The sequence below is a fragment of the Engystomops pustulosus genome, chromosome 2, assembly GCF_040894005.1.
Source record: "Engystomops pustulosus chromosome 2, aEngPut4.maternal, whole genome shotgun sequence".
NCBI classification, from domain to species: Eukaryota; Metazoa; Chordata; class Amphibia; order Anura; family Leptodactylidae; genus Engystomops; species Engystomops pustulosus.
The window spans coordinates 33,510,325-33,518,600 of record NC_092412.1 but is presented as its reverse complement, the minus strand read 5'-3'; positions in this window follow the sequence as shown (position 1 = coordinate 33,518,600).

Here is an 8,276-nt window from a genome sequence, read left to right as displayed (position 1 = left end):
AATTACTCTAGCAACTATGTGGAGTTGACACGGATTTCTTGATATCTACTTTATCAACAAAAAACACTTGAAATTTGGGGAATACAGAATCCCAAAAGCTGACACCCTGAACTTTGAGAAAAAAAACACTCAGGCAACTATGTGGATATGACATGGATTTCTTGATATCTACTTTATCGACAAAAACACTTGAAATTTGGGGAATACAGAACCCCAAAAACTGACACCCTGGCTTTTGAGAAAAAACACCAGAGCAACTATGTTGATTTGACACAGATTACTTGATATCTACTGTATCAACAAAAAACACTCAAAATTTGGGGAATACAGAACCCCAAAAACTGACACCCTGGACTTTGAGAAAAAATCGCTCCAGCAGCTACGGAGTACAAGAAGCTAGACACTGGAAACAGATATAGAAAAAAAGAGTCGATACGGGCGCCGCAATGTGTGAAAAGTGTTTAACAGTAAAAACAAGGTGTTTTTAGAATGGTGCTCACCTTTCTATGTTGTACGATCGGTACAACACGTTTGAGCGCAGTCTTTGGTTGAGTTTTTTCGGCGGCCGTCCTGGGTAACGAGGTGGGGAGTCCTCACCCCGTTCGGTTTATCAGTTGGTTGTGGTGTGTTCCAGGTTGGTCATCGGCGCCAATAACTCCGTTTAGTAGTATTATTAATACAATTAGTTTTATTGTTAAGCTGTGTAAAACGCGTTTCGAGCCTGTACTAGGCTCTTCATCAGTTACATATAGCTTCAGAGTAGTGGAAGAACATATGGTTTATAAAGGTAATTTTTGGCGCGAGATGCTGATGCTCTGACGTCAAAGATGTAAACATAAACATTGTAGTATTGTGGTTCATTCATAAAATCATTACTAGGGTTCTATGGCTACACTTAAAATACATTTGGTTCTACATGTGGTTGTTTTTTTAAAACACAGGTCAGTTTTAAAAAAACAACCACATTGACTGTATCTTGTAGTTTTTATGTATTTTTTATTCATCGTCTTTTAATATATCTTACTTGCTGTAACTTATAAAATCCCCTTTTCCCCTTTCCCTCAACTTTATTATACTAACGTTATTAAATGAACTAATAGAACTGTATTTTATAGAACCAAATGTATTTTAAGTGTAGCTGATTGGCTTACATGTCTGCACATGTGATCAAGGGTGTTCCTTTCACCTTCCCAGAGTTCTCTGCCTTGTGCTCGCGGACATTTTGCTAATTTAGGTGAAAAAAAATATTCACACGAATCACCGTAAATTTTGGATTTGTGCATAACTGAAGTTTTCCTGAATTTCTAAATGAATTCTGATTAGTTAGAATTAGAGATGAGCGAACATACTCGTCCGAACTTGATGCTCGTTCGAGCATTAGCGTACTCGAAACTGCTCGTTGCTCGGGTAAATACTTCGCCCGCTCGAAAAAATGAAAATTCTGCCTGACACAGCTCGTTTGATAAGGGGATGATGTGCTGCATATCCTCTCGTGTTCCAGCGTCTGGGGTATAGAGAGTTGAAATGAGACATTGGTGGACGCTGTAGAGGATCGTGGAGGCAAAATGGACGGGGACTCGTGGTAGAGCACTGTTGAGGCCAGAACAGTGCGAAGAGGTGATGTCGTGGATTGCGGACAATGCTTCTAGCCATTTGTCCACCAGTCAGTCTTCCACGCAGTCCACCCATGTCACCGAAATCAGCACTCCTCCAGCTCCTCCACCTCAGCCTCCTTCCCCCCAGTCTGCCCCCTCCCAACAAAATTTGGCATTTGAACCGGCATACTCTGAGGAACTGTTTTCTGGACCCTTCCCACAGTCACAAACCACTTGTCCGGTTGCTGCTGAGCTATTTTCCGATGCCCAGGTTTTCCACCGGTCGCAGTCTGTGGGTGATGATGACATTATTGACGTAGTGGAAGAAGTGTGTAAAGAGGTGTCGGGCGATGAGGAGACACGGTTGTCAGACAGTGGTGAAGTTGTTGTCAGGGCAGGAAGTCCGAGGGGGGAGCAGACTGAGGGATCGGAGCATGATGAGGTGACAGACCCAAGCTGGGTTGAGAGGCCGGGTGAACACAGTGCTTCTGAGACGGAGGCGAGTCCTATAGCAGAACAGGTTGGAAGAGGCAGTGGTGGGGCCAGACGGAGAGGCAGGGCCAGAGCTGGTGCATCAGTGCCAAATGTTTCCCGTAGTCAAGCTCTCGTGGCGAGGGCTAGATTTTCAGAAGTCTGGAGGTTCTTTAAAGAAACACCGGATGACCGACGGACTGTGGTGTGCAACCTGTGCCAAACCAGGATCAGCAGGGGTTCCACCACTACTAGCTTAACTACCACCAGTATGCGCAGGCACGTGGACGAGTGCTGCCGGGCAGGGCCACTATATATCGCTGACGGCACATTGGGTTAACTTGGTGGAGGCTGGGACCGAGTCTGACCCTGAGGCTGGTCATATACTGCCGACGCCGAGGATTGCGGGGCCTACCTCGGTCCAGGTCTCAAAGGCCTACTATGCCTCCTCCTCCTCCCACCCCTCCTCCACCTCCTCCTCCGAATTACCATCCGTGGGCATGGCGCCATCAGTCGGTAGCTCTAGGCACAGCAGCAGTGCCGTCGCTAAGCGACAGCAGGCAGTGCTCAAACTGCTGAGCCTAGGCGATAAAAGGCACACCGCCCAAGAGCTATTACAGGGCATCATGGCGTAGACTGATCTGTGGCTGGCACCACTGAACCTGAAGCCAGGCATGGTTGTGTGTGACAACGGCCGTAACCTGGTGGCGGCTCTGCAACTCGGCAGACTGACATATGTGCCATGCCTGGCCCATGTGTTAAATCTCATAGTTCAGCGTTTCCTCAAGACATACCCCAATCTGTCTGATTTGCTCACGAAGGTGCGCCGCATCTGTGCGCATTTCAGGAAGTCCAGCACAGATGCTGCCATTTTCAGGGCATAGCAGCGCCGCCTCCAACTGCCCGCTCACCGACTGTTGTGCGACGTGCCCACAAGGTGGAATTTAACATTAACCATGTTATCCAGAGTTTACCAGCAGCGCAGAGCGATTGTAGAATTCCAGATGTCAACTTCCTCCAGAACTGGTAGTCAGGTCAGTCAGCTTCCTCAAGTCTACAATGAGGAGTGGACGTGGATGTCTGATATCTGTCAGGTGCTTTGAGGAGTCAACACAGATGGTCAGTGGCGATGCCGCCATCATCAGCCTCACCATCCCGCTGCTTGGTCTGTTGAAAAACTCTCTGGTCAGCATGAAGTCGGAAGCTTTGCGCTCGTCACAAGAGACGGGGGGAAGAAGATTCCCTTGTTGATAGCCAAAGCACCCTCAGGTCTGTTTCTCAGCGCATATCAGAGGAGGTGGAGGAGGTGGAGGAGGATGAGGAGGAAGAGGAGGAGAATGTTGGCGAGACACAAGAGGGGACCATTGTTCAGTCCTTCACTGTTCAGCGTGTATGGGCAGAAGAAGAGGAGTTGGAGGAGGAGGGGAGTGAATTCTTGCGCGTTGGTACTCTGGCGCATATGGCAGATTTCATGCTAGGCTGCCTATCCCGTGACCCTCGCGTTCAAAGAATTTATTCCAGCACCGATTACTGGGTATTCACTCTCCTGGACCCACGGTACAAGCAAAATCTTTCCACTCTCATCCCTGGAGAGGAAAGGAGTGTGAGAATGCATGAATACCAGCAGGCCCTGGTGCACAAGCTGAAACAGTATTTCCCTTCTGACAGCGCTAGCGGCAGAGGGCGTACTTCTGCGGGACAAGTAGCGAGGGAGAGTAGGCGAGCAGGCAGCTTGCCCAGCACTGGCAGGGGTACGCTTTACAAGGCCTTTGCCAGTTTTATGTCACCCCAGCAAGACACTGTCACCTGTCCCCAGTCTCGGCAGAGTATGGCTGATCTTTACAGAAAGATGGTGAGGGAGTATGTAGCTGTCCATACCATCGTCCTAAATGATCACACAGCTCCCTACTACTACTGGGTTTCAAAGCTGGACATGTGGCACGAACTGGCGCTGTACGCCTTGGAGGTTCTTGCCTGCCCTGCCGCTAGCGTGTTGTCCGAGCGGGTTTTCAGTGCAGCTGGTGGCATCATCACCAATAAGCGTACATGCCTGTCGACTGACGGCGCTGACAGGCTGACGCTTATCGAGATGAATAAAGCCTGGATTTCTCCGGATTTTCATTCTCCACCAGGTGAAAGAAGCTCAACCTGAATAATGTATGCACTCCTCCTCATTGTCCTCCTTCTCCTCCTCTTTGTACACTAAAGCATAGGAAACTGGCTATTTTTTTCCAGGGCCAACTGGCTCTAGCTATAGTACTCTATGTATTTAATTTTTCTGGAGGGCCACTTACCCGGTCCTCTGTTTTAAGCAATTTTTGGGAGTGCCACATACAGGCACTCAATCTATTTAATTTTTCTGGAGGACCACCTACCTGCTCCTCTGGTTTGAAAACTTTTTTGGACTGCCACATACAGGCACTATCCAAATTAAATTGTCTCCATAGCAGCCTCCACACGTCGTCTTTTTAGCTGCCTCCACACGTTGTCTCCATTGCTACCTCCACACGTCATCGCCATAGCTGCCTCCAAAAGTCGTCCATATAGCTGCCTCCATACATGGTCCCCTTATCAAACGAGCTGTGTCAGGAGGAATTTTGGGTTGTTTTCATGGCTTCCACATCAAACTTGTTAACTTTGTCGCCACCCTGCTGTGTAATTCACAAAATATACTGGCAAACTTTTATCATTTACCAATATTATTTCAGCGCTTCTCGCGCATCTGTTTACATTCCCCTCACCCGCCATAACCCAAACTTATAAGAATACTACTACACTTGATCTTATACAGGTTCTTAGAGGTGCTGTTTGGGGAGGAGCCGAGAGACAGGGGCTTGGATTGGCGAAAGCTCGCCTGGCAGCGGAGCGCCAGCTCCATACCAAGATCCAACTAACATAGTTTTAACTGCAGCACCTTTAATCTACTACTAGTTCACTGCCTCCATACATTTTCAGGTGTTTCACCAGATACATAGTGGAACTTGGCCCATCTGTCGCCGCCATGCTGGAGAACTGAAGTTGCAATAATAGCAGCGCAATATGGATGCCCCATACTGTAGCTCTTAATCATGGAACCATTACCGAAAAAACTATTAAAAATAGAACCACTATGCTATTCCATTATTCCTAGGTGAAATATTCAAACGACCCGGCCTGCTTTGAAAATTATATTTTTTTCTAAGTAAACACTTCTGGCCCCCAGGCCAATTTTGGGTGGGGAGGAGCCGAGAGACAGGGGCTTGGACAGGCGAAAGCTCGCCTGGCAGCGGACCGCCAGCTCCATCCCAAGATTAGGCAGCCTCAGAGGCATCCATGCATGCTGCCCCTGCTGTTTCCTGTCCATTTCGCCTCCACGATCCTCCACAGCGTCCACCAATGTCTCCATGTGCAACTTTCAACTGTCTATACCCCAGACGCTGGAGCACGAGAGGATATGCAGCACATCATCCCCTTATCAAACGAGCTGTGTCAGGCAGAATTTTCAGGTGTTTCACCAGATACATAGTGGAACTCGGCCCATCTGTCGCCGCCATGCTGGCGACCTGAAGTTGCAATCATAGCAGCGCAATATGGATGCCCCATACTGTCGCTTTTAATCATGGAACCATTTCCGAAAAACAATTAAAAATAGAACCACTATGCTATTCCATTATTCCTAGGTGAAATATTCAAACGACCCCGCATGCTTTGAAAATTATAATTTTTTCAAGGTAAACGCTTCTGGCCCCCAGGCCCATTTTGGGTGGGGAGGAGCCGAGAGACAGAGGCTTGGACAGGCGAAAGTTCGCCTGGCAGCGGACCGCCAGCTCCATCCCAAGATTAGGCAGCCTCAGAGGCATCCATGCATGCTGCCCCTGCTGTTTCCTGTCCATTTGGCCTCCACGATCCTCCACAGCGTCCACCAATGTCTCCATGTGCAACTTTCAACTCTCTATACCCCAGACGCTGGAGCACGAGAGGATATGCAGCACATCATCCCCTTATCAAACGAGCTGTGTCAGGCAGAATTTTCAGGTGTTTCACCAGATACATAATGGAACTCGGCCCATCTGTCGCCGCCATGCTGGAGACCTGAAGTTTCAATCATAGAAGCAATATGGATGCCCCATAAGTCACTCTTAATCATGGAAGTCATCTCCATGGCTGCCTCCACATGTCGTCCCCTTATCAAACGAGCTGTGTCAGGCGCATTTTTCGGGTGTTTCATCAGATACGTTATGAAACTTGGTCACTATGTCGCCACCATGCTGTGTTATCGACTAAATATACCGTCAGCCTTTTGTTCACAGAGGAAATCATTTCAGCGCTTCTTGCTCACCTCCTTTGGTTCCTCTCTGCCACCCATTGGTTTGAAGCCTGAGTCCATTTAGGGTATGTCGCCATGCCACTCTCTAGCCTGCCGCTGCTGCCGCTGCCTCTGCATGCCGTCCCCTATAGTGTCAGGGTCAATTATTGGATGTTTTAGATGCTATCTAGCCTCATTCAGTCACTCTGTCATGGCCATGCTGTTGCCCATAATTTTGGCATAATGGTGCGTTTAAGCAGCCTCAGAGGCATCCATGCATGCTGCCCCTGCTGTTTCCTGTCCATTTCGCCTCCACGATCCTCCACAGCGTCCACCAATGTCTCCATGTGCAACTTTCAACTGTCTATACCCCAGACGCTGGAGCACGAGAGGATATGCAGCACATCATCCCCTTATCAAACGAGCTGTGTCAGGCAGAATTTTCAGGTGTTTCCCCAGATACATAATGGAACTCGGCCCATCTGTCGCCGCCATGCTGGAGACCTGAAGTTTCAATCATAGAAGCAATATGGATGCCCCAGTAGTCACTCTTAATCATGGAAGTCATCTCCATGGCTGCCTCCACATGTCGTCCCCTTATCAAACGAGCTGTGTCAGGCGCATTTTTCGGGTGTTTCACCAGATACGTTATGGAACTTGGTCACTATGTCGCCACTATGCTGTGTTATCGACTAAATATACTGTCAGCCTTTTGTTCACAGAGGAAATCATTTGAGCGCTTCTTGCTCACCTCCTTTGGTTCCTCTCTGCCACCCATTGGTTTGAAGCCTGAGTCCATTTAGGGTATGTTGCCATGCCACTCTCTAGCCTGCCGCTGCTGCCGCTGCCTCTGCATGCCGTCCCCTATAGTGTCAGGGTCAATTATTGGATGTTTTAGATGCTATCTAGCCTCATTCTGTCACTCTGTCATGGCCATGCTGTTGCCCATAATTTTGGCATAATGGTGCGTTTAAGCAGCCTCAGAGGCATCCATGCATGCTGCCCCTGCTGTTTCCTGTCCATTTCTGTGGTGTTTCCATCCTTTTCTGAGGTTCCCAGGTGTTTGGCCAAGCTTCCCTGTGCAGAGCCTTGGTCCCCTTGAAAAATGCTCGAGTCTCCCATTGACTTCAAGACGAGCACTCGAGCATCGGGAAAAGTTTGTCTTGAATATTAGTGCTCGCTCATCTCTAGTTAGAATCGATTCGCCAATCTCTAATTATTACCAGAAAAGGTAGAAGTCACCAAAAGACACAGATTCATGCAGCAGCGTTGGTGAGAGCAGAGAGGTAGCAGATGATGCAACATATTTAGAAGACTCTGAGCTGGAAGACGAAGTTTCCCAGGAATCTTCATCCGATGAAGAAGATATACACCATCATTTGCTAACAGAAAAATCTAAAGTAATAGAAAGCTTGAGAAATACACCTGCCTAGTGGGTGATGGCCAGGCAGACAGTCCAGGATTTTGTGTAAAATACTACACTTATACGATGATAGAGGCAAATTCCAACAAAATTGTTGGTTTTAATGTGCAACAAATTATTCCCCCAATTACATCTGTTTGGCTTGAAAAAATTGCCTTCTAAAAAACTTTAGAGGACAAACTATGAGAAAATGTGAACGTTAGGATTGTGGCTATTGATCGTCACATGAGCATACGAAAATTAATAAGGGAAGAGTACAGTCATATTTTGCACCAGTTCGACATATGGCACGTTGCTAAATCTGTTGGTCAAAAAGTTTTGTGTGCCTCAAAGTTAAAAAACTGCCACTAACTGGCAAATTGGGTTGCACCTGTCAAGAATCATCTTTGGTTGTGTGCGAAACATTGCAATAAGGATGCTAATATGCTTGTGGCCCAGTGGCATTCTGCAAAGTACCATGTGGTTAACGTTCACGAGTGGCCTAATAATGGTGTTGTAGCAC